Raw genomic sequence first — 21,809 nt, 5'->3', positions numbered from 1 at the left:
GTTAGGCAAATAAAAGTCAACAGCTTTAAAATACGAACTTTGTTACTGTCAGAATTTTTCAGCTATTCAGTGATGATAGATACTAGTATGAAATATCGCCCAATTGAGATGGTAAAAAACCCCCAAACCAAAATAATATTTGAGGAAAAGAATACTAATTGACAGATGTAGATAACAGTTTTGTTTATTAAAAATATTCAATTTTGTAAGTTGAGTATTGAAGGTCCTTGAACTTTAGATAAGAAAATAAAGAGATATTGAAACAATCTGAATCTTACCTGTCCAAATTGGATTGGCCAGACAATGTCCTTTTTAGAAATAGTCAACAGTTGATCTAAGGGTCCTTGTGGATCTATCTTTCCAATTTTGATTCTAAGAAAAGACTGATTTGAGAATGTGATCCAATTGATAATATGAAATCCTCCTACTAATTCTCCACGTTGGTCAAAAGAAATAATTCTTCCACTGCTATCATTAAATGAGACATATCTAAGAAAGTGATACATCTAAATGAGAGTAAGAAAACAATATGGTTCTTTTTATTGCAATTGTTTAATACTGTTCATATGCTACACGTTAATTCCTAAGTAGCTGTTAACAAATCAAGTAAATAATTATATTTATCCAACTTAATATTTCATCTCATCAGGTGACTGCAAATGGTTGATTTCTCTTGAAGACAAAGAGGGATCAGGCATTCTTATTATTTGGATTAAACACTATCAAGCATGCAACAAATGCAATATAGATGGGGAAGTTGGAAAAAAATCAACTTACTAGAGAAAACATTCAAATGATCTTTGACCTTTTGCTAAGAAGCTGGGGGTATATTCATAAAAAATTCCATTCATACATCTGTACATAATGTCAAGACAGCATAACCAATCTTGTCTAATGTAACTGATAGAACATAAATACAGGAAAGAATAAATATAGATACCAACTGTTTCAACCTAGGCTCTATGGCAGGACCTAGGTGAGCTTGGATGATCTTAAAAATGCTATATGTGCTTCACACTTGAAGAAAAGATCATTGGAAACTTTCCTGGTAGCATGTAAAGTGGGAAGTTTATTACCCCAAAAGATAATACGAAATTTCATGATTGTTGCCAAGCAACTACATGGATTTGAACATGAAATCGGCAGTGTCAAGCTCAAATCAAAAGGCATTTTATCTTATTTTAAAATGTAGTATAACCATTCAACAACATTCTCATAATATCATGGAAATGTTTTAGGTTAATTTAATCCTGGATAAGAAAATGCAATCACCGACATAGACTTGTGTGCTGTACCTTATTTCATGGTTCATAGCAAAAGCTAAAATTGTTTTATTGCAATATTATCTGTTTCATTAAGTCAGAAAATACATGCTGCTTCTGACAAAGAGCAGAATGCCCATAATAGATAGTTTATTTCAATTCTATCTGCAAATAATATCAGAAACTTCTCTTCAACCCTAAAAGGGGCACACAAGGGATTCAGAGCATTTAGCTACTTTACTGGTCATCTGATCTAAAAAGAAATTAAGGAGACCTCTGTTCTAAGGAAAAGCTGGTCTAAAGACTAAAACAAACAGAACATACTAATTTCCTATGGTTTAATCTTTCAGAATGAATTTTAGAAGATCAGCAAATACTTACAGAACAGTCAGCCTAATCAATAATCAAACCCATAACTGATTCATGGCAAAAGTAGCTTGTGTGTCCATAACCCTTACTGTGTTATAAAACAGAACAATCTAGATTCTAGAGAAGGGCAGTTAAAAACAAACCAGCATAAATAATAAAATGTAGCAAAAGCTTTATATATTCTTACTCCAAGGATTTTAGACAAAAATGTAGAAAACACGACCCTATTATCATAAAGAGAATGACAGAAAGGAACAGAAAAAGTATAAGGAGAAACTGTGATAAAAGAAATATATTAACGTTTTTTCATACAGAGGAACCATCTTTCCATTTTGAACTGGTATACAGGATTCAAACCTTCTATAGCTATTTCCAGTATTCCTTAATACAGTTTGTTTGTTTGTTTGTTATTTTATTAAATTTATATGCCTCCTAACTCATCCCATAATTCTATGGCAAGAAATAAAAGAATATGGGGAAGAGGCAGGAAATGGATGAGAGCACTTTCAAGGTCATTTCAAATTCTTATGTTTATTTGACTGAAAGGAGAGGATGCTGCAATGTATTTACTAGTTTACTCAAAGAGTTACCTTCCATAACTGTTGATGAACATTCTGTCTCCATCCATTTGCAACTGACTTTTGGTTGTCCATAGAAGAGTACATGGCATGCAAAGCAAATGCAATGGCATACGTAGCAGTGTAGACACTGTAACTGTGAGCAGTCATCTTCATTTCAAGCACAGTCATAGGGAGAGTCCCTAGCTGCTCTTTTCCAGTGCAAATGTCTTCACTCATATTGTCACCGATAAAACTAGGGAGAAAACAATTAAATACCTGTTGCCAGGTTTCTCTTAGGAAGCCATCTTCTTTCTCCAAAACAGGGTTCCTCACTTGAAGAAACTGACGGAAGCCAGAAATATCCTTGAAATCAATTGCTAAGGATAAAGATCCATGAAGGAAACTTAAGTCCCAACTTCTTTGAAAGGGAATGGATATGTAATCGACCTCTGATGTCATAATCCAGACTTTAGAATACACTAGCATTTCCACAAATTCAGCTACTTTGAGGAAATTCCTTAAAGATAATATACTTTGAAATTCACCTTGAACAATCACTGTATTAGCTGTGCGAGTGAAGAGAAAAAGCAATGTTTCATGAATCCCTCCTGCTAGTTTATCAATGTCAGTGAGATAGCCTTCAGACAGTTTTCTGATGAAATCAAAGCAGATACCACTTTTGGAAAACATGGGAAGCACACTTTGTAGTAATATCTGTGTCAGTTTGCCAATTTCAATATATAACACACCAATCCATGTCCATCCAAAATGCAATAGAAGATGGAGAATCCCCTTGTGCTGTTGAATTGTATTTGGGAACATCCAGTGGAAGAGAGTATCTTGGGTCTTCATCTCTGGAGCAGAGGTATATCCAAGCTAAAAGATTTGAAGGAAACCTTGAGGAAAAATATGTCTCCTCTGCATCTTCTCATAAAAAGCATTCTAATGTTCAATTTATGCTTATATAGTACTATGTTATCCAATTCACTGCACTCTACTAGTTTAAGTTTATTAGAGTCAAAGACCAAAGACCAGAACAAATAAAAACACTCAATGAATATCCAGTTAAAATTCTAGAGTAAAATAATAAATAACAAATAAAATCTACATTAAAATCACAATTTGGCATCCAGTTTGTCAGTTACACATGGCCTAACTATTATATCAATCCTTAAACTATGGGGCCCATAGTCATTTAATACTAAAATACACATTGTGCCAAATTTTGATTTTAATATTGATTTTATTTGTTATTTATTATTTTATTCTAGAATTTTAACTGGATATTCATGGAGTGTTTTCATTTGTTCTGGTCTTTGGTCTCTGACTCTAATAAACTTAAACTAGTAGAGTACAGTGAATTGGATAACATAGTACTATATAAGCATAAATTGAGTATATGGCTAAAACATATAAAGAATGGTTGCTGTAATTGGATATGTCTAGTTTAATGAAGAGAAGGACTAGGGGTGACATGATAGCAGTGTTCCGATATCTCAGTGGTTGCCACAAAGAAGAGGGAGCCAAGCTATTCTCCAAAACACCTGAAGGCAGGACAAGAAGCAACAGATGGAAAAAAATCAAGGAGAGAAGCAACCTAAAACTAAGGAAAAATTTCCTGAAAGGGAGAACAACTGATCAGTGGGACAACCTGCCTCCAGAAGCTGTGAATGCTCCAACACTACAAGTTTTTAAGAAGACACTGGGCAACCATTTATCTGAAATGGTATAGGGTTTCCTGCCTGAGCAGGGAATTGAATTAGAAGAACTCCAAGGTCCCTTCCAACTTTTTGTTGTTGTTGTTGTTTTTATTTGTTCCAATCTCTGATCTTTGACTATAATAAACATAAACACTGTTACAAACGACTAATAGAAGCCAGTTACCTGTGAAATTTTGTAGATGGACAAGAGGTTTGCTAAGTCCAGGAATTCCTCAGAGTTTGGTCCCCCAATAACAGCTACCAGTTTGTTCTGGAGGTCACATTTATAGTTAGGGAAGAATCTGCTTGGAGTAGACAGCAGTTCCATTGTGGCTGCATAAGTATATCTTGCATTAAGATAAGTATTATAGATCTTGAAGCCTAGGGTGACATTGGTTAAGATCTGGGCATTTTCATTAATCTCCTTTACAGCAAACACCAAGGCTATGACATGTTGGTAGGCCTGAGTCACTGAACTACAGTGAAATTCAAAAATCAGAAATATATACTGTCAGGTTGCTTCAGAGGAAATATTTGCTGCATTTCAGTACAATATATGTCTGCTAACTTCATACTGAACTAAGAAGAGCTTCAAAGAAGACTGATTTTGTGCCTTTACTCAGCACAATGACAGCACTGTGTGGGCTTTAGCAGCTAATAAATTTATCCACACAAACTAAAAGGTATGTACATGTCCCCATCTTCCTGTCACATTCTCTCTTTCTCTTGCAGACACAAACAAAACAGGACAAAGACCATGTTGTTTCTATTTATATTTCATTGGAAATTGTTAAAAAGTAGAAACTACTTATAATTCTCACAGGTACCAAAACTGTTTAGATATCTTTAGATTACAGACAATATGTAATATGGATAGGAAGACCATCATTGTGGTCTTCCTTCCTTCCTTCCTCTTTTATCAATATAGGTATAAATGACATAGATACAAATATATAGACGTTGTGGAAAGTAAACATTTTCCATACCCCATTAGTAATTTCTAAAACTAGTACTATGCTTCCTAATTTTTATGAGAATAGAACCATCCTATGGCTTGCAAATTTCAGTTCCTTACATGAAGTCAGAGAACAAATCATGAAAAGGATGTCTTGTGAATTTGGCCTCTTCAAAAACAACTATATACTGAGAAACTATGGCACCAATAATGAATTCTCCTGGTTGATAATATTTGTGAAGAATAATGCTTGGATCATTGCTACTACATTTCAAAAAACAAGTGTTGCAGACATTCTTAGGGAGCAAAAATAATATTAGTACCCAAAACATTACAACCACAAATGATTTGTTTCCTTTCCAAAAACAATTTTTCATCTCCCCCACAGGTGACAGAATAGCCTGAAATTTTGGAAGTACGTATGAGTTGTAAATCAAGACATAGAGAATACACATTTGTCTGCTGAGGTGATGGAGAACAACATCCTTGTATTTCCAGCTTTGACGATCACAGGGGACATTGAAACAAGCATACTTTAATTTTCATAAAATCTTATAAACCCACAGAGCCTTCAGAGAGATGAGGAAGAGACTTGACAAATTACTATTAAGATCATAATTAAGTCCAATAATGCTGTATGATAGTGTTTACTATGCTGCTGCTATCTTTGTCTTTTTGCCACTCAGCAAAATTAGTGTTGCCCATAAGATCAAATTCCACTAAACTTAATGGTAACTCAGTAAACAAAAATAAGCATAAGCCATACGCTGGTTTGCAAAGAGTGTCATGGTTAAAAGAGCATCACAATTTTCAAATAATATAACTTGATCCCATTTTGCCAGGTCAAGTACACTTTATGTTTTGGAAAAAAATACTATAAATTACTTTAAGTGCTCTCTTCCCTTGCACCATTTCCGCTATAACATGAGTTGCGGTGGTGCAGTGGTTAGAATGCAGCATTGCAGGCTAATTCTGCTGACTGCCAGCGGTTTGGCAGATTGATTGTAACCAGCTCAAGGCTGACTCAGCCTTCCAGCCCTCCGAGGTTGATAAAAGGAGGACCCAAATTGTTGGGGGCAATATGCTGACTTTGTAAACTGCTTAGAGAGGGCTGTAAAGCACTCTGAAGTGGCATTTAAATCTAAGTACTATTGCTATAACTCCTTATTCTTTTAACGTGGAGAACTAGAAAAGATTCAGATAATTTTACCCTTTCATTCCATTAATAAAGTTGGAAGGGACCTTGGAGGTCATCTAGTCCAACCCCCTGCTCAGGCAGGAAACCTTATACCATTGTTACTTTGAGTTAAACAATTGCCAAATTGAAAATTCTCTTTGAAACATTTTTGACTTATTTAGATTATAAATGTTGTATCAGGTCGTTGACAGAAATATCATCTATCATCTATCTATCTATCTATCTATCTATCTATCTATCTATCATCTCTCTCTTTCTCTCCCTCTCTCTCTCACCCATCCCAAATCCACCCCTTCTCTCCATACATGAAACAGTAAGCAAACTATCCCATCACCATTTCTGATATTAGCAGAAATAAGATACATGTCTAAAGCATCCAACTCCTTACATAAATTCAGCAGAGATGTCTTCAAAAGGATGTCTTCTGAATGTGATCGTCTGTGAAACTAAAAAGCTGTGAGAAATTATACCACCAAGTATGGAGTCTCCTGGTTTATAGTATTTATGAAAAAATGGACTGGGATCACCCCTAGTGCCTTTTGAAAAAGAAACTTTGCAATGCTCATAGGAAACAGTCCCAATACCAAAATTCCAACTATAAGATATCCAAATGTTGCAGAAAATCTGTTCACTTCACCCATGACTAGTGGAATATTCTCCAATTGAATGGTCAGGATTTTGCTGGAAAGCCAAACAAGCTGAGAATAAACTAGCTATTGAGCTACAAGACATCTGTATTCAGAGTTTGAAAGACCAAAGGGAATGTTTGCAATATCCTTTATTTTCAAAGTGCTGGCCACATCCTCTTGTGTTTTACAGGGAGTTGCTAAATTGAAAGGAGAAGTCAGTCAGGATTATAAGGACAGGATAGATGATTACCTCACAAGAGTTCTTCCTGAATCAAAACAGTGAGGAAATATTCCCCCCTCCCTGCACCCAATGTTGCACAGCCATTTTTCAGCTTATCCCCCCTGGTACAATTAGGCCATGTTTTGTAATTATTATTCCAAATGTTGCCAGGGAAAAACAGTGACCAAAACAGATGAGTAACTTTAGAAGAATGTTTTTCATAAGATTTGCATTAAGTGGAAACTTTTCTTAATGTGCTATAAATGATGCAGCCTGTATTGCATCATTACAGATTACAGAGGTATATGTTTGTTCATTTGTTTGTTTTTGTGTGTGTTTGTGTATGTATAGGCATATATGTATTTCATGGAACCCAGGACTTTTCTTGCCTCAATAGAACTTCTTTCTAATGGGAAAAAATATTTCCTAACTACAAGAGTGATGGCCCAAATAATCTAGTTACTGTTATTGCAGGACCAAATGTCAACATATTTCTTCTCAATACAACCATCTTGGGTATCTATAAGGTAGCTATAAGAGTTTAAAGCTATGAATGACAGGTAATTAATAGAGTTGAAAAATACTTCAGTTCTCTTGTCTTTCAAAGACTGTTTTTTGCATAGAAGAAAGAAAGAAAGAAAAAGTATGATTAAGTTATATGATAGAAATGAATATTTTGCATTTTCAGAGTCAATTTATTCAGAAGAGTTTTCAGCTTAGCAACAAACATTACTTCCATTATTGAAACTCATTAAGACACATCCTGTATATCACAGAAATACACACATATTAATGTATATATATTCATACACAGATACACACATATACACTAATCAAGATGAAAAGAATGGACTAATTTTGAAATATATGTTTATTCAGACTTATTTTATAGTTTAACACAACTATAGACAAATGCAACTGAAGGAAATTATTAGGAAATAATTAAAACAGCTTTTCATTCACTGATCATTATGATACAGAATCTCTTCATTCTTGCTTGCTGTCCCCTCTTCAATGGCAATGCAAACTATTTGTTTGGCCAACCAATATTCTAACATTTCTCACCAGAAAGTCTAATTCTGATATGCAAATTGCAGGCTTCTATCAAGCACAGTCAAAAGATCTAAATAAGAAGAAGATGCACAAATTGGATTGGAAATTAGACACACAACAGCACACACAGGATGGCAATTCCATCTAAAAACTGATCTATTGAAGTTATTGAAGGAATGCCAGGTTGTAAACTACACAAAGATGATGTTGCTTCTGTAGAATCAGAACACAGAATAACCAAAACTTACTGCAGTGTTTATTATATGAACACTATACAGTATACCCCATCAAAAGGATAGTGAGACACACTCTTGCAAACAAAAGACATGAATTGATGTTTATACATTTCAAGAAAGGAGGGAAAATGATGCACGCATACATATGCAAAAGTAATAGATGATGAAATCATACATTTTCTTAAGTAATGGTCCTTGGGTTAGTTCCCACCTTTCTGAGGCCTATATTTTTTCAAGAGAACAATGAAATAGATCAAAAGGAAGGCATAGTTTTAGAATGCCAAATGCCAGGAAGAAGCACAAATTCATAGGTTGCTATGAGAATGTTCTGATAAGATATTCAAACAGGCTGCACCTCTAAGGCTATGGCACATTCCCTTCAGGCTCCAAAACCAAGAAATACATGTGACTTTTTTTCAAGCAAATTTCTTTATTCTTCCTTACTTAATGACAGAATCTTGCCAAACTAAACCAAACTTTATTGATCAATTTCCTCTTCTTATTAATTGCTCTCGTTTGTTAAGATCGGGTCTTATTATAATAATGTAACATTTTGGGGAAAAGACACAAGCCAGGAGTCCAGCACTGGAGGCCAAGATGGAGAAAATCTCCACAGCCACTGTGTATTTCCCTTTGGTGCTGATGTACGCAGGGACAAATGATAACCAGACACTGCAAAATACCAGCATGCTGAATGTAATGGATTTAGTTTCCTGGAAGGTGTCTGGTAACTTCCTAGCTAGGAAAGCTGCAATAAAACTGACCATAGCTAGGAAACCCATAAAAGACAAGACACTATAAAACATGACAACTGACCCCTCATTGCATTCCACAACAATTTCAGAAATGAAGGTGTGCTTATCCAAGTCTGGGAAAGGGGGAGAAATTCCAAGCCACACAATGCAAAGAAGAGCTTGAATAAAAGAAAAAGAAAGAACAATGGAAAGAACCAGTCTTTTCCCAACCCATGTCCTCATCCGTAATCCTGGCTTGGTGGCCATAAAAGCAAGAACCACAGTGATGGTTTTGGCCAATATGCAAGAAATAGCCACTGAGAAGATGATCCCAAACGAAGTCTGTCGAAGGAGACAGGTCACCACCATGGGTCTGCCAATGAAAAGCAGAGAGGAAAGAAAGGTGAAGAGGAGGGAGATGAGGAGGGTGTAGGAGAGGCTGCGGTTGTTGGCTTTGATGATTGGAGTGTTGTGATACTTCCTAAAGATTCCTAGCATGAATATTGTGATAAAAGAAAGTACAAGAGCCAATGTCACTAAGATGATCCCCAAAGGTTCTTTAAAAGTTAAGTAAGTCATATCCTTTGGCATGCATACATCCTGCTTGTTGTTTGAATATTCATCTTCTGGGCATTGGAAACAGTCATCTAGATCTGATAAATTAAATTTACAAAGTTAAATAAGGATATATTTTTGAGCTCTCCATATTTAGTATTTCAGATTAAAGAAATAAATGTATAATTGATTTGTCTCATAGTATGATTTGTTAATGTAGATTTTATTGATGAAGAGTAATAATCAGCATCCATTTGTATTTCCTTTTTTTTTCTTCAGTTCACATATTGCGATGCGATAGTAATATTTTAAAAATTCATGTAGATCTCAGTACAGAAAGAACAGATTGTGTATGAGAGAAACCACATAAAACAACATTTTGGAGGGATTTTTTGCTTGTTTGAAAAATTGGCTAAAATTAAAAAAGTTTAAGAAGAATCTCTTGAACATATCTTGATATCCAAATATTCGGACATAGCCAATGTCTTTCTTTGAATCTCTTACCTATCTGATCTGATATTTTTCCTTCTGGGCATGGAATGCAGTCATAGCAACAAAATGATCGCCCTTCAATCTTAGTCTTTCGATATCCTGGGTTGCACTTCTCATTACAAAGTGAAAAAGGCTGTTCCTTTCCAGAAAAAAAAATGGTTTAACAAAGAGAATAGGACTTTTCAAATTCTGGAGATCTGGGCAGGTTGAACAATTGATTCATGGAGAATCTACAATCCTTTTAGAATACTGCAGTATAAGTCTACTTGGACAATTCACTGAAGTTTTCTTGTCAAGGTTTCAAGAATTGGTTTACTTTTGCCTCCTATCTAAGTTTGAGTAAAGATAACTGGTCAAAGGTCACCCAACTGGCTTTTTGTCTAAGGTGGAATTTGAACTCATGGTTACCATGTTTCCAACCTGATATCTTAACAACTACATTATACTGGTCCATTCCTTCTATATCTTAAATGTGGTCATATAGGAACATACTGAGTCTTAGGAAATATATTTACTGTATTATAGCATTTATTTATCAGCATCCATTTTTTTTAATCCAATAGAGTTTGTTAATAGGATTGTCCAGAGATAGGTACCCTACAATGCATTAAATTTTGTGGACCAAATTCTCTGTTACTTGCAATGGGGCCACAAATTACTGTTAACTTTTATTCCTTATCCAGAAAATACATTAACATTCATTGGATGAATGGATTATAATGGTGCTAGAATATGCATTTGCACCATAATTCCCAAAACTTTCCTTTACTAAGAGAGAAGCAGATGACAAACCATCCCTATCTTTTTTGAAGGACTTATTGTTTTCCACATAATTACACAGATCTCAAGGGTTACAAACAAAAAAACAATTCACATGTCTGAATATCTGTGCCATTTACATTAAGGTTTGAACTGTTTAACACTTTTGGGACAGCAGAGAACGAAGTTCAACAGGAATTAAAATAACATGGACTACCTGATTAATCCAGCTGGGCCAAACCACTTGATGTTCATAAATAGTTAAACATTTATCAGTGGTTGCCCATGGATCTATCTTTCCAACTGTCATTCTGAGAAAGGTCTGGTTTGAGAAAGTGATCCAGTTTATGATGTCAAATCCTGCCAGCAATTCACGATTGTGGTTAAAAGAAACTTTTTCTCCAGCACTGTTATTAAAAGATATGCTTCGTAGAAAGCGGTGGAGCTAAACAGTAGTGAAAACATATATATTTGTTGGATAGTCAATAGCTAAAGTTCTCTTTCAAAAATGCTAATAATAATGTTGTTTAATAACTCAGCAAATAAAATATTCACTAACTCAATAATATAACTTGTGGAATACTTACACTTACAGAAATGAACAATACATATGTGAAAAAATATATATTTCTTCTTTCTTCTTATATTGAAAAGAAATGTTTTTATAAAGATGACATAGTGCATCACTAAGGAAGTCTAGCTATTTATCAAAAATAGAAAGTGTGTAAGAGACAACACAGTAATAAATAATCTACTGAATATCTGGGTCAAACAAAGAAAAAAAGCTTGTGTTTACCTTTCTACTTATTTCCTTGTTGAATGTCTACTTTTAAGAAGACTTTTATGATGATAACAAGACATCCCATGGAAAGATAATAAATAAGAAGATTTTATTGTTAATAATGAGAGGTCTTGGGATTTTTACTTTATAATAACCTAGTGTGCTCTCCTGATTCAATGCTTTAAAATAAGAAAAATACACAAAAAGAACAGGAGAAACAAGAAAAGAGTCTTGGTGGAGCAGTGGGCTAATGCCTCCTTAAGTAACACCAGCTGCCTGCAATTAGTGCAGGTTTGCATCCCACCAGGCTCAAGGTTGACTCAGCCCTCCATCCTTCCGAGGTAGGTAAAATGAGGACCCAGATTGTTGGGGGCAATAAGCTGACTTTGTAATAATGTTGCTTGGGGTGTGTGTGAAAGCCCTAATAAGCAGGCATATACATAGAATGAAGGCTACTGCTAAGCTTGTAAGCTGCCCTGAGTCTTCAGAGAAGGGCGGGATATAAATGGAATTAAAATAAAAAAAAATAAAAATAAAATATTGAAAGACTTTTTGACCCCTGAATTATAAAATCTTGTAACACCCAATTTTGATTATTTACTTCATTTAATTTAGAAGTTGTTGCAGTATTATTAATTAGAAACTAAGAAGATCAAACATATGGTAAAATGTATATTGAATTTGATTATGGTAGCAGAGATGCAATAATTGGAATTTCAAGGGAAGAATTTTTATTGTGAATGTTCTTTCTCTCCTCTGTCTCTCATTCTCTCTCTCTCTTTCTCTGCATGTGTGCATGCATGTGTATTTGTACACATGCATCTTTGAGTCACTATTGACTCCTAGTAACTACCTGGACAAGCCCATGGAGTTGAATGTTATACATAGAGAAAATTGGTGTAAAGTGTTCTATTGGTGGTAGAACAGTCTTGATTGTTAAAATAAATAAATTATTTTCTAGAAAAAAAGTTGGAAGTCTAATGAGTGACACACACACAGACAAAATAACACAGAGAGTTTGAGAAGTTATTCATAAAGGCAGAAACAAATGTTGAATGTTAAATTCCCATCAGAAATTGTAATATTTTTGTAAAATTTTATTAAACCATATATTCCTTCAAAGTACACCTAATTTGCTTTGTATATGCTAATTGCTGCAAGGATATTATAAATATCTTATGGGAAAGCATATTGGATTTCTTCCTTAGAAGAAATTTATGGGAGTAACCTTCAATATCTAGAATTACTTCATTTCTAAAAATAAATAAATCTGATTGTAGAATTCAGATCTAATAGGAAACAATATTGGAATATAGTTTAATACACAAATTTGTATCTCATTGGGCATAAATAGTGGAAATTATTAGAGGTCACTATATACCCAAGCAGCTTGAAAATGAAAAGGCTGGTACATATTCTCTATTACTGCATAAATATACCTAATGGAATGTCCTAATTATTCTCCTTACCCTCCATGACTGTTGACTAAGGAAATTCTTTCTTATCATTGTTTTTTGTTTGGAAAGAATACATGGCATGCAAAGCATGTACAATTGCATAGACAGCATTGTAGATACTGTAGCTGTGAGCAGTCATGCTGGTTTCAAACACAGATACAGGGAGAGTCTCTAATTTCTCCTCCCCAGTGCAGATATTGCCATCTTCTTTGTCTATGAGGGAAGCTTGGAGCAAACAATTAAACATCTGTTGCCAAAACTGAATTAGAAATCCATCTTGCTTATCTAAAATTGGGCTCCTCATCTCAACAAATTTCTGGAATGCTGACACTTTTTTTGAGTGTATTGCAAGTGTTATAGAGCCATGAATGAAATTAAGATCCCAATATCTTTGGAAAGGAATGGATGAGAAGTCTACTTCTGCTGTCATAAACCAAATCTTGGGGTTATATGGCATATCATCATATTCTGAAATTCTGAGCAAAAACCTTAAATTTAGAATACTCTGAAATCCCCCCAGAAACATCACTATTTTAGTTGTACTCTTCAAAACAATACTTAAAATATTGTATGATGTATGCATTGTCTTCTCATCCTCACTGAGAAATCCACCTGGTATTTTTTCTATAAATTCAAAGCAGATTCCGTTTCTGGAAAACATGGGAATAACATTCCTCAGCAAGTTCTCAGCTATATTGCCAATATTAAGGTACAACACCCCAATCCAGGTCCAGCCAAAATGTAAAAAGAATTGGAGAAGTCCTTGGTATTGATGATCAGCCTTTGGGAGCATCCAGTAAAAGAAATGACTTTGGGTGATGCTATTGGTTTCTGGGACAGAACTATATGCAACCTGAAACAAACAAGATGATAAAAAAGGAAAATACTGGACACATGGCAAATTCTTTTTTTGTGCCTTTTAGTATATCTATATTAAATACTGCTTTTTAATATGCTACTTAATGTTAACTAAAATTAATTTAATTAATGTTTCAATTTAATCAGTTAATTTATTTATTTTTATTAAGTTGATTACATAGAGTCCACTAGCATTGACTCCCTGATTATCAGAGCCCACGAAGTGGGTGAGACACATCTTCAGAATGGACATGCCTTGCCAGTTGCTCTAGAGCAGGGATGTCAAACTCGCAATGTCACATGACATGTCGCAACATCTTGTGACTTTTTTTGCCATTGCCAGCAATGGGGTGGGTGCAGTTTTGCTATGATGCATCCGGACTGCAGGCTGGCAGTTTAACACCCCTGGTCTGGTCTAGAGTGTATGGGAGTTTGGGAAGACTTCAAGCTTGTTCATGCAAGTGCTACAAAAATGTTGATTGTACATACATACATACATACATACATACATACATACATACATACATATATACCTTCCTGGACTTGCTGTATACATTAAAGAAGACAGAAGCCTTAACACTGAAATTTATAGGAAACACCCCCCTCACAGATCAATATTTACATTTTGATTTCCACCACCCACTGGAGCACAAAGTGAGAGTCATCAGAACCCTACACCACAGAGATGAACAGTTGTCTACCTAAGAAAGTCCAGTTGTCTTGTGGAAAAACATCTTTGGGATAACTAGGGCCTGAATGACTGAGAATCTCCATAGACATATCATATATATAGCTATGCTTGTTACGTTGGAAAGCTCTTTCCAGAGTTCAACTGAGATTATCCAAGCTTTCTCTAAAAGAAAACTCAATGAAATGTATTGCCCACAATGAAATATTAGAACACTAAAATATTGTTAATCCACCCCAATCCCAATAGGTTAAGCAAAGGACTTACCTGCACAGACTTGTAAGCTGTCATAATGGTAGCCATATCAAGAAATTCAATAGAACTTGGTCCTCCTATGACTGCTATAAAATTATTCTGAATGTGACACTTATAATTAGGGATGAATCCATTTGGTGTAGAGAGGAGTTCCATTGCAGCAATATAAGTATATCTTGGAAGAAAATAGTTATTGTAAATGTTGAAGCCTAGCGTGATATTGGTCAAGATCTGAGGATTTTTATTAATTTCCTTTACAGCAAAAACCACAGCCAAGATGTGTTGGTAGCTTTGTGACAATAATCTACAATGAAATTTTAAAAAAATAGTTAAGTATTCACTATGTAATTAGTTCTGAAATAAAGTTTTCTTCTTTCCTGTGTTCAAGCACTGGAAGATAGATGTATTTTATTGCAAATATTTCTTGTTTCTTATTGAACTAACATTAAAATGATTTATACTGTAAGATGTACTAGAGTCTACACTGAACAGAAAGAGGTTTTTTTCTGAAGAAAAATAAACAGATGCTACAGTACATAATTTAAAAATGCTTGGTTCTTCACATGTGACTAGAATCATACAGTGTAGATTGTCTTGCCCAGAATATAAAAAGAAAGAGTAAGAAGATGTAGGAGGAAAATTTAAAAATATCTAGTTCCTCACATGTGTTCTACCAAACCATCCTTACTGGGATGACATCTGAATGATATTCTTTCAGATATAATGAAAGTCTGAGAAATTATGCCACCAACAATGAGGTCCCCAGCTTGATAATATTTATGAGAAATTGATGCAGGCTCAGTGATTGTGCATTTTGCTAATGGAACTTTGCCGACACTCTTAGGGAGGAAGAATAATATGAGGAAACCAAGAATTATAGCTACATAGAAAATCATTTGTGAGAAAAAAGACTTCCCCAGATCCCACATTATTATTAGCACACCCTTGACCTACAGAGCAAAGTGATGAATTAAAAGCCAAGTAAATGCAGGTTAAAGCCTCAGTGCCTGGCCTAGGCTAGCATGCTATTTCTATAGTCCCTCTATCTCTGAAGGCCAGGAGAGATGCTTAAAACCTCTGTCAATAGTAATAATGGCCCTGGGAATTCCCCAGTTTGCTGCAGACATTCATAATTATAGAGAAGATGAGTGACTCAAGATTTATTTTTGTTATGTTCTTCTTTTGCAAAACTGTAGAACTCTAGAAAGGGTACAGAGAAGAGCAACAAAGATGATTAGGGGGCTGGAGGCTAAAACATATAGGGAACGGTTGCTGGAATTGGGTATGTGTAGTTTAATGAAGAGAAAGGTGAGGGGTGACATGATAGCAGTGTTCCAATATCTCAGGGGCTGCCACAAAGAAGAGGGAGTCAAGCTATTCTCCAAAGCACCTGAAAGCAGGACAAGAAGCAACGGATGGAAACTAGTCAAGGAGAGAAGCAACCTAGAACTAAGGAGAAACTTCCTGACAGTTAGAACAATTAACCAGTGGAACAACCTGCCTCCAGAAGCGGTGAATGCTCCAACACTGGAAGTTTTTAAGAAGAGACTGGACAGCCATTTGCCTGAAATGGTATAAGGTTTCCTGCCTGAGCAGGGGGTTGGACTAGATGACCTCCAAGGTCACTTCCAACTTATTATTATTATTATATTTAAATAACTCCATAATCTTGATCTTTAAGATGTGGGAAAGGAAGCAGAACAGTATAGTTTTAGCTGGCTTGGTTCAATGGTCATATTACATTATTGGGGATTTTCAGAGACTGAAAACCCCTTGTGTTGCTACTTTTCTATAAAGCGAAAGGGACAAAGGATGAAATAAAAACTAGATGTGAAATTAAAGACCCGAACACTGATTCATCATGTGTGATCACATATAGAAGAACAAAAAGAAACTGCCAGAGCAGTTTTAGAATAGGAGCAGTTAGAAGAATTTAGACTCTAGATGCAGTATGTAGGCATATCTTGGACTAAAATAATCATTATAGATATTAAAGCCTAGGGTGATGTTAGGTTAGAACTGGGGATTTTCATTATTTTATTTTATAACAAAAACTGATTGCTATAAAGGTATGTATGATTCCTAGTTGTACTGAACCTTGACTAGTGAAGGACATACAGAGAACATCATTTAAATTAGACCATGACAACAAAACTGAACATAGACTGTGTGAGAATCTTTGGATTCAAAGTCCATCTCAGAAAGTACAAAAAGAAAAAAGAAAGTACACAATTCCCTTCATGTTGCCACAATAACAAAGATGATGTATAGAAACACATGCTTTGATGAAATTGATATGTCAAATAGAATTTTTTTATTTTTGTTATATATATTTATTGTGTTTTATCAACAAGAATAAGCTACAAAGCAAGAAAACTCAGAAAAGCATACGTCAAACAACAACAACAAAGAAAATTGTGTACAAAAGAAGAAAAAAAAGACCCAAATATCAAATAAGTCTAACATTGAACATAAAAAAAATCTAACCTGGCTGGATGCTGAAAATAAAATAACAGCACCTGATAAATTCTCCTTGCTTTACATAACAGGTGTACAAATAGCTATACACTTTCTATCCATATTTAACAAGAAAACTATATTATCTATCTATCTATCTATCTATCTATCTATCTATCTATCTATCTATCTATCTATCTATCTATCTATCTATCTATCTATCTATCTATCTATCTTTATAAACAGTGAACAAGTTAGCCCAAACATTACTCTAATCTTCAAATCTCTCTGATAACTATCTGTTATTCTATTGAACTCGTAGAAAGTCTGTCTCTAATCAAAGCAGTTAATTTTGCCATTATTTAGTCAATTTTAACATCCATTCTTCAAAAGATGGCATCTCCTTTCCTTTATAGTGCTTTGCAGGTACAATCCTTGCAGCAGTCTCCATGCAAAGAAATAGTTTTTCAATTGATTTATCCATAATACTAGAAGAAAAGCTTCAGGTTTCATTAATATTTGTATCTTAAATACATTCTGCATTGTCATTACCATGTTTATCCAATATGTTTTCATATACTTGCAAGATCACCACATATGATAAAATGTACCTGGATTTTTATTATATTTCCAACACTTGTTAGAAATCCCTCTATACATCTTCTCTAATCTATCTGGAGTCAAATATCAACAATACATCATTTTATTAAAAAATTCTTTCAAACTATAATTCAAAGTAAATTTTATTCCATTAGTCGATACATTCTCCCATTTATATAGCATTACAATGTCAAGTAGAATTTAAATGTTACAAACCATTATATTTCCAGCAGTGGAGAAAAAAAATCACAGCATTTTTATTTGAAAAAATCCTAACCCCAACCCCATTTCTAATCCTAACCCTAACCCAAATCCCAACCCCAATCATGACCCCACCTCACTCCTAATCCTATAAAAACTAATAACATTTATATTTTAAAAACCAAAACATTTCGCCGGGACCTAAAAACCTGGCTCTTCGAGCTATCTGGTCTGGACTGAGGGGTTTAATGTTTTTAAATTGTGATTTTAATTTTTGCGGCTAGACTTAATTTAATTTAATTTTAATTTTATATTGTATTGTTTTTAAATTTTGCCTTGTAAACCGCCCTGAGTCCTTTGGGAGTAGGGCGGTATATAAACCGAGTTAATAAATAAATAATAAATAAATAAATTTTAATTCACTCTTTTTGTCAATTGCTCCCTTTTATTAAGGTCTGGTCTAATTATAATAATGTAACATTTAGGGAAAAAGATAAAAGCCAGGAGTCCAGCACTAGAGGCCAAGATGGCAAAGATCTCCACAGCTATTGTGTATTTCCCCTTGGTGCTTATGTAGGCAGGGACAAAGGACAACCAGACACTGCAAAACACCAGCATGCTGAAAGTAATTGATTTGGTTTCCTGGAAAGTGTCTGGTAACTTCCTGGCTAGGAAAGCTGCAATAAAACTGACAAAGGCTAGGAAGCCCATAAAACCTAAAACAGAATAAAACATTGCAACAGATCCTTCATTACATTCTATAATTATTTCATTACTTATGGACCACATGTCAAAGTCTGGGAAGGGGGGAGAAATTCCAAGCCATACAGTACAAAGGATACTTTGAATAAGAGAACAGGAAAGAACAATGAAAAGGGCCAGTCTTTTCCCAACCCATGTCCTCATCCGTGATCCTGGTTTGGTGGCAATGAAAGCAAGAACCACAATGATGGTTTTGGCCAATATGCAAGAAATAGCCACTGAGAAGATGATCCCAAATGAAGTCTGTCGAAGGAGACAGGTCACCACCGTGGGTCTGCCAATGAAAAGCAGAGAGGAAAGAAAGGAGAAGAGGAGGGAGATGAGGAGGGTGTAGGAGAGGCTGCGGTTGTTGGCTTTGATGATGGGAGTGTTGTGGTACTTCAAGAAGATTCCTAGCACCAGTATTGTGATAAAAGAAAGCACAAGAGCTGATATGGCTAAGCTGGTCCCCAACAGCTCTTTGAAGGATAGGTAAGTTACATGCTTTGGCATGCATAAATTCTGGTCGTTGTTTGGATACTGATCTTCTGGGCATTGGAAGCAGTCACTCATATCTGGGAAAACAAATATATACGTATTTAAGTCATAGGAGAAAGCTTGGACTTTTTTTTGTAGATGATGGTATTATTATATAAACAATATGAATAACTGTTATGCTGGAACTTCGATAAAACCACTTTTTCTTGGCCTAGGTTTCATACTAAAGTTCACAGTGTTGTCAAATACTGGTATGAAAACTTTTTATTTTATATTGTATATTAGTGTATTTCTGTTAGATAAACTAGAGCTGTATATCTTTCTTCCTTCCTTCCTTCCTTCCTTCCTTCCTTCCTTCCTTCCTTCCTTCCTTCCTTCCTTCCTTTCTTTCTTTCTTTCTTTCTTTCTTTCTTTCTTTCTTTCTTTCTTTCTTTCTTTCTTTCTTTCTTTCTTTCTTTCTTTCTTTCCCTTCTCTGCCCTTTCTTCCTTACCTCCCTTCCTCTTTGTTAAGGAATTTGTTGTGCAGAGTCTCCTTGTGCTACCAAAGAGTTGCACAGACAAGGAAGGGTAGTGAGAGCAGTAAGAGTCACACACAGGAGTACACTGAGTTGTAAAAGCAAAAAGTATTTTACTTTGAGGTGGTGTAAGAACAAAAATGCACAGTCAAAAATAAACAGTCCAGGTCATAAACAATAGCAACAGTCCAAGGAGTAATCCAAACTACAAAGTCTTCTTACCGGTCCAGAGGTCAATACACAGTTCAGGTTTACAACATTAGTAAACTAACAGCAGAGCAAAAACAGTAACAGTAGAGAGCAGTGAATTCAGAGAGAGAGAGAAGCTACTTCCTAGCTTCCTCTTATGGCCATGAGAACACTTACACACCCATTGGCCAATTAACTTCTTAAAGACATAGCATTATAGTTAATATATTTTCAACCCAACATTGTAGGCTAACACCATATGCCTAACATTCTCCCCTTTGGGTAGAATAATATATAACTCTTACAATCTTATGCACATTCTTTCACAATTAGCATTGTGTTTCACAGCACTTTGTACCTTCCTAAAATGGTCTGCAATATTTACATCAGATGGGCAATACTCTAGCTGTATTAATTTATCCTTGATACATTGTCTGACATTTAAATAACGAAGATCAGTATATTTAGATCTTGTTCTTACTGCAGCATTATTAGCCATCTTTATCGCAGCCTGATTGTCCTCATATACAATGAATGGATCATTTACATTTAAACCCATATCTAACAATAATTGTTTGTACACTAGCAGTTCTGTATATAACACTGATAAACATGAAAATTCAGCCTCCATTGTAGACAAGCTTATGTGTTTTTGTCTAATGGACTTCCATCCAATCAAAGAATCACCCAACATTATAGCCAACCCTGAAGTAGATTTACGAGTGCTTGTATCAGAGGCAAAACTCGCATCTGCATATGCAGTAAGGATTAACTTACAATTTGGCTCTAAATATAACGAGTAGTGAATAGTTTGCTTCAAATACCTTAATACTCGTTTAGCTGATTGCCAGTGTCTAACAGTTGGATTATTGTTGTACCTAGCTAATTGGTTTACACAGTAAGAAATATCAGGTCTAGTCCAATTACTAAGATACATAAGACTTCCTATCAAAGATTGGTACATAGCCTTATCAAATACAGGACTCTCAACATTAGTGTCCTTAAAATCCATAGCCATCGGAGTTTTTGCTGGTTTACACATTTCCATATTGTATCTCTTTAATAACTGAGATATCTTACTGGCTTGTGACACCTTAAAACCCCTATTCGTTTTCACAATATCTAATCCCAAATAGTGGCTTATTTCTCCAAGATTTCTAATTGTGAATTTATTTTCCAATCTTGAAATGATGGTTTGTGCTTCTAACTCAGTTTTTGTTATTATTGCAATATCATCTGTGAATAATAAAAGAAAAGATAACACTCCATTGTGTTCTCTTCTAAACAAACAAGGATCAGCATTACTGGCTACAAAACCTAATGCACTCAACTCATTAACTATACATTTATTCCACTCATAGCCTGATTGTTTCAATCCATAGAGGCTTTTCTTTAATTCCCCACAATCATGGTTTCTATCATTGGTCAATCCTGGTGGTATTCTTAAATAAATAGTATGTTGCAATGGAGCATGTAGATATGCAGTTTCAACATCTACATGGTTAACCATATATTGGTTTTTAGCCGCCCAAACTAAAGCTGCTCTTAAAGTAGTTGCCCTCAGACTGGGTGCAAACACCTCGTCATAATCCTCAGTAGTTTGGGCAAAACCTTGTGCAACCAAACGTGCCTTATGGGTTACAGTCCCGTCTACACCCTTCTTTAACTTATATATCCATTTACAACCTATAGCTTGCTCACCAGGTGGCAGTTTTGCTTTCTCATAGACCTTAAGATCCTGCAAAGACTTCAACTCCCTGTTCATTGCAGCTTTCCATGATGCCTGTTCCTTTTTCAGGATACATCCTGATCTCATCATAGTTAGATGGTACTGAACTAACTTGACA

Source organism: Vipera berus (genome assembly GCF_964194415.1).
Source record: "Vipera berus genome assembly, chromosome: W".
NCBI classification, from domain to species: Eukaryota; Metazoa; Chordata; class Lepidosauria; order Squamata; family Viperidae; genus Vipera; species Vipera berus.
The sequence above is the reverse complement of the archived record's forward strand: the minus strand, read 5'-3'. Positions refer to the sequence as shown.